The sequence below is a fragment of the Chiloscyllium plagiosum genome, unplaced genomic scaffold (genome assembly GCF_037043375.1).
Source record: "Chiloscyllium plagiosum isolate Xiang-an unplaced genomic scaffold, Cpla_swu_hap1 HiC_scaffold_40, whole genome shotgun sequence".
Taxonomy (NCBI): Eukaryota; Metazoa; Chordata; class Chondrichthyes; order Orectolobiformes; family Hemiscylliidae; genus Chiloscyllium; species Chiloscyllium plagiosum.
Genome location: NW_028270178.1, coordinates 19179766 through 19186039, shown reverse-complemented (window position 1 = coordinate 19186039; position 6274 = coordinate 19179766). Strand labels below are relative to the sequence as shown.

At 41.6% G+C, this 6274-nt stretch overlaps 1 long non-coding RNA gene across 1 annotated transcript; it reads left to right on the top strand.

The window, feature by feature from the left end:
- The first annotated feature begins 143 nt into the window (after positions 1 to 143).
- Positions 144 to 4723, top strand: LOC122544141 (uncharacterized). Its single transcript, XR_006310274.2, has 2 exons — positions 144 to 605; positions 4629 to 4723. It is a non-coding gene; the product is annotated as an uncharacterized LOC122544141 (long non-coding RNA).
- Positions 4724 to 6274: the final 1551 nt, after the last annotated feature.

Sequence of the window (6274 nt, the reverse complement as noted above, 5' to 3'; positions counted from 1 at the left end):
GTATTCCTGATGAAGGGCTTTTGCCCGAAACATCAATTTTACTGCTCCTCGGATGCTGCCTGAACTGCTGTGCTTTTCCAGCACCACTCTAATCTTAACTCTGGATATGTAAATACGAAGGGTTTGGAGGGATATGGGCCGGGTGCTGGCAGGAGGGACTACATTGTGTTGGGATACCTGGTCGGCACGGACGGGTTGAACAGAAGGGTCAGTTTCCATAGTGTACATCTCTGTGACTCTATTATTCTTGTGAAAATTTAGACATAAAGATGACTCGTAAAACAATTGTTACGGTTCACTTGGACTTTTAGTGCAATTGTTTTTCTGTTGGCATTTGTTTTCACCTTTGCCTTTTTGTATGTGTCTATTGTTCCTGTTAATAAAGTATATGCTTTTTTTTTCAAACAATGCAGTTTAAAAAGCAACAATCTCACAGACGGCTGTGTGGAAATCTTAATCTCTGCTCTCCGTGAAAATACTGTGTTGTTAAAACTGGACATCAGCAATGATGATCAAAATGATGAAAATGCCAACAGGCTGACAGATAAATCAATTAATGCACTGTCCCAGTTCATTCAGAATAGCACACAAATGAAAGAAATCAGGTGAGTTTTGTTTAAGTGTTCTTTGAAAAGAAAATGTACTTGTTACATAACATAGTTGCATCGATTTGCATAATAAGCAAAGGTGAATGGAATTTTAGGAAATGTACCAATTCTGACAGTAACTGAAGTATACCAAGTATTTCAGAGGCCTAGCATGAAGGCTGAGAAAATTTTCTCAAACATCTCTGTCAACTCAAACAGTTTTGCACTGAGGCACAGAGCATATTGGTTTACTTTCTTTTTGCTCATTCACTAGCACATGATCAGTCCCTTGAAACTCACTCCCAAATAGCTGTCATGGTAGATAGGACAGGTCCGATTGAGATGTCTGGTCGTTGCAGATGAGGTGGAATGATAAGTCTGTTTCTGTGCTTTATGACTGTATAAGTCCAAATTATAATTAGGAACTGTAGCGCAAACAGCCAAGTTTCTGGTATTGAGACTGGCTCTAATGCAACGAGAGGTACGTCGGCTTCCAAGAGATCAATTGTGTTAGTGGACTCTCTAGTCCGAGATACAGACAGACGTTTCTGTGGCCAGCAACGAAAAAGCAGAATGGTGTGTGGTTTCCCTGGTGCCAGGAGAAAGGATGTCTCAGAGAGGGTGCAGAATGTTCTCAAGGGGGTGAGAGGCCAGCAAGAGGTCATTGTCCACATTGGAACCAGCGATATAGAAAGGGAAAAGGTTGAGCTTCTGAAGGGAGAATACAGAGAGTTATGCAGAAATTTAAAAAGGAGGTCCTCAAGGGTAGTAATATCTTGGTTACTCCCAGTGCTAAGAGCTATGGAGGTCCGGAATAGGATGATAGAGCAGATGAATGCATGGCTGTGGAGGATTTAAACTCGTAAGGTTGGGGGGGGGGGGGGGGTTGGGGAGGGGCGGTGGTTGACGCCCAGGGAGATGGTGAGGAAAGAGATCAATCTGAGACTGGTACAGTTGAGAACAGAAGTGAGTCAAACACTCAGGGCAGGCAGGGACAAGGTAGTACTCATAAAATAAACTGCACTGAGTTCAATGTAAGGGGCCGAACAAGGAATGCAGATGAACTCAGGACATGGTTAAGAAAATGGGACTGGGATATCATCGCAATTACTGAAACATGGTTCAGGGATGGGCAGGACTGGCAGCTTAATGTTCCAGGATATAAGTGCTACAGAAAGAACAGAGAGGGAAGGAAGAGAGGAGGGTGTGGGGTGGCATTTTTGATAAGGGATAGAATTACAGTTGTGCTGAGCGAGGTTTTTCCCGGAAATATATCCAGGGAAGTTATTTGGGTGGAACTGAGAAATAAAAAAAGGGTGATCGCCTTCTTGAGATTGCATTACAGACCCCATAATTCTCAGAGAGAAATTGAGAAACAAACTTGTACGGTGATCTCAGCTATCCGTACGAATAATTGGGCAGTTATGGTAGGGGATTTCAACTTCCCAAACATTGACTGGGACTGCCATAGTGTTAAAGGTTTAGATGGAGAGGAATTTCTTCAGTGCGTACAAGACAATTTTCTGATTCAGTATGTGGATATACCCTCGAGAGAAGGTGCAAACCATGAACTGGTGTCGAGAAATAAGACAGGGCAGGTGAGTGAGTTGCCAGTGGGGGACCACTTTGGGTCCAGCGACTATAATTCTATTTGTTTCAAAATAGTGATTGAAAAGGATAGAGCAGAACTTTCAAAAGCTGATTGGTGGCGGATATTTGCAGGGAAAGCGATGGCTAAAAATGGGAAGCCTTCAGAAAGGAGATAACAAGAATCCAGAGGAAGTAGATTCCTGTCAGGGTGAAAGGGAAGGCTGGTAGGTACAGGGAATACTGGATTACTGAAGAAATTGAGGATTTGGTTAAGAAAGAGAAGGAAGCATAGGGCAGGTATAGACAGGATAGATCGAGTGAATCCTTAGAAGGGCATAAAGGAAGTCGCAATATACTTAAGAAGGAAACCAGGAGGGTAAAACGGGGACATGAGATAGCGTGGCAAATAGAATTAAGGAGAATCCAAAGGGTTTTACAAATATATTAAGGACAAAAGGGTAACTAGGGAGAGAATATGGCCCATCAAAGATCAAGTCAGGCTTTTCCAGCAACACATTTTTCAGCTCTAATCTCCAGCATCTGCAGTCCTCACTTCCTCCCATCAAAGATGAGCAAGACGCCCTTTGTGTGGAGCCGCAAAAATGGGGGAGATACTAAATGAATATTTTGCATCAATAGTTACTGTGGAAAAGGATATGGAAAATATAGACTGTAGGGAAATAGATAGTGACATCTTGCAATATGTCCAGATTACCGTGAAGAAAGTGCTGTCTGTCTTGAAATGGTTAAAGGTGGATAAATCCCCAGGACCTGAACAGGTGTACCCTCGAACTCTGTGGGAAACTAGAGAAGTGATTCCTGGGCCTCTTGCTGAGATACTTGTGTCATCGATAGTCACAGGTGAGGTGCCAGAAGACTGGAGGTTGGCAAAAGTTTTGCCACTGTTTAAGAAGGGTGGTAAAGACAAACCAGCGAACTATAGTCCAGTGAGCCTGCCTTCAAGTTGTTGGAGGAAATCCTGAGGGATAGGATGGATATATATTTGGAAAGGCAAGGACTGATTAGGGATAGTCAACATGGCTTTGTGCGTGGGAAATCATGTGTCAACAATGTGATTGAGTTTTTTGAAGAAGTAACAAAGAAGATTCATGAGGGCAGAACAATAGATGTGATATATATGGACTTCAGTAAGGCGTTCGAAAAGATTCCCCATGCGAGATTGATTAGCAAGGTTAGATCTCATGGAATACAGGGAGAACTAGCCATTTGTATACAGAACTGGCTCAAAGATAGAACAATGAGGGTGGTGTTGGAGGGGTGCTTTTCAGACTGGAGGCCTGTGACTAGTGGAGTGCCATAAGGATCGGTGCTGGATCCTCTATGTTTTTTCATTTACATAAATGATTTGGATGCGAGCATAAGAGGTACAGTTAGTAAGCTTGCAGATGACACCAAAATTGGAGGTGTAGAAGAGAGCGAAGAGGGTTACCTCAGATTACAACAGGATGGGCCAATGGGCTGAGAACTGGCAGATGGAGTTTAATTCAGATAAATGTGAGGTGCTGCATTTTGGGAAAGCAAAGACTTATACACTTAATGATAAGGTCCTAGGGAGTTTTGCTGAACAAAGAGACCTTGGAGTGCAGGTTCATAGCTCCTTCAGAGTGGAGTTGCAGGTAGATAGGATAGTGAAGAAGGCATTTGGAATGCTTTCCTTTATTGGTCAGAGTATTGAGTTCAGTAGTTGGGAGGTCACGTTGCAGCTGTACATGACATCGATTGTTGTAATATTGCGTCCAATTCTGGTGCAATTTCCTGTCGGAAAGATGTTGTGAAACTTAACCGTGTTCAGAAAAGATTTACAAGGATGTTGCCAGGGTTGGAGGATTTGAGCTATAGGGAGAGGCTGAACAGGCTGGGGCTGTTTCCCCTGGTGTGTTGGTGGCTGAGGTGTGACCTTATAAAGTTTAATTAAATTATGAGGGGCATGGATAGGATAAATAGGCAAAGTCTTTTCCGTGGGATGGGGGAGTCCAGAACTAGAGGGCATAGGTTTAGCATGAGTGGGGAAGGATACAAAAGAGACCTAAAGGGCAACTATTTCACGCAGAGGGTGGTACATGTAAGGAATGAGCTGCCAGAGGAAGTGGTGGAGGTTAGTACAATTACAACATTTCAGAGGAATCTGGATTGGTATATGATTAGGAAGGGTTTGGAGGGATATGGGTCGGGCGCTGGCAGGTGGGACGAGATTGGGTTGGGTTATGTGGTCGGCATGGACGGATTGTACCGAAGGGTCAGTTTCCATGCTGTACATCTCTATGACTCTACGAGTCTAACAGCTATATACTCAGCCATGATGTCTCTATCTCTCTCATCGATAAATACGTTCTTTAAAAGCAGAGAAAAATAACCAAAAAATAATATCATTACCTATAATCGAAATCAGAAGCTGCTCCTTATCAGTAATTATTGCGATTTATCTTTCAGGTTGATGAACAATCAATTCTCTGAGGAAGGACTGCAAAGATTGAAGTCGATTCCAGTATCAAATGATTTAACTGTAATAAAAGAATGAAGGAGGCTGAATGAATTATTTTCTATGATTTGGTTCGCGTTGTGCAGGATGCTTATTACAATCAATCCTTTCATGAAATTTTATTTCTGGACTTGTACAATGGACTGGAATAGCCTGTGTGAAAAAGCAAAAGATATGAAACTAACTCTCTCACCAACTCCTCTCTCACTTGCAGGAACCCAAAGAGCCCTGAGAGCGAATCATTAATATTTTTGCTCTTTTTGTAAATGTTTTTAGACTTTGCACACAGTTCGTTAATACACCTCTTGGACATTTTGGAGCATAATATTATTATGCACCAGTCCAGACCACCATTCAAAAAGATAGACAAGACCCAAACCTTTCTAGTTGTTTTAAGTAGGTATAAGTTGACATTCCGGGAGTGATGTAGCTGGCCCATTCACTCAGTTTTAAACAAAAATACTGTATTTACACATGAACAGAAGAAAACCAAATTTAGAGTAACATAAATATTTGAAAACTCCATTGACTCTATCAGAACCTAATGACGCAGTTCCAAATACCTGCAAAATCCCATTAACACACCTTGGCAAGCACATCAATTGAAAATATCAGAGAGATAGAGAGGATCAGTACGGACCTGTTTCCTTGCATCTAGCACCTTCTCCGGGTTCCCAACTAAGACTTGACCAGCAGCTGCAAACAGCTGCAAATCAAACCATCCTGTAAATAGCAAACGAAACCAAACCCTGAACTGTGAGAATTGGGCACTTCCCTTTGATTGTACAAGTATTAAAAATAAACACTTCAAGCTTAATCAATAAAATATCTCAGACATGTAAGAGCCACAGCTTTTATTCTCACCCCCGGAAAAAAAAACAAGACAGAATAAATGTGTTAATGGAGCAGCATCATCACATGTTCCCCTCTCTCCATCATGCCTTATAAAAGTGAACCATAAATATCCAAAGATGGCTTCATTTTAAAACCCCTTAACCTTAAATTGTTAGTAACCTATAACACATATATATTGACCAGAGTATAATCATGCACACGTAGACTACTACATTCTCTTTCAGTCCATCTACTCCTGCCACGGAACGCTTCTGTTTCTCATTAAAGTCTCGACAATGCATGGCCAGCACATTTTCTCATCCTGCCACGTGTACTTTTTTTTCAAATCGAATGGCTTTAACAACAAGCTCCAAAAAAATCATCTGGCATTTTTGTTCTTAAATTTCTCTACTCACTTCAATAGGTTATGATCAGTGTATAATTGTCTCAGATACATTACTGGTAACATAAATATTGGAATTTTGTAACGTCAACTGTCAAATATTTCTGCTTATGCATGTTCAATTTCGTATTGAAATGCTTGATTGGTCTTTCTATCTTCTCAGCGTCCTCTTAAAACAGCAAAGTACCAATACCCACATCACTAACATCGATAGCCACCTCCAATTGACTTTACATAATTATTTGTGGCTAATACTCGGGTAGTGGTTAACACAGCTTCCAGTCTGTCAGATGCCTTCTGAATGTCCACTGCCCACTGAGACTTCTTGTTGTCCTTTGGCAATACAGTGAGTTGAACAGC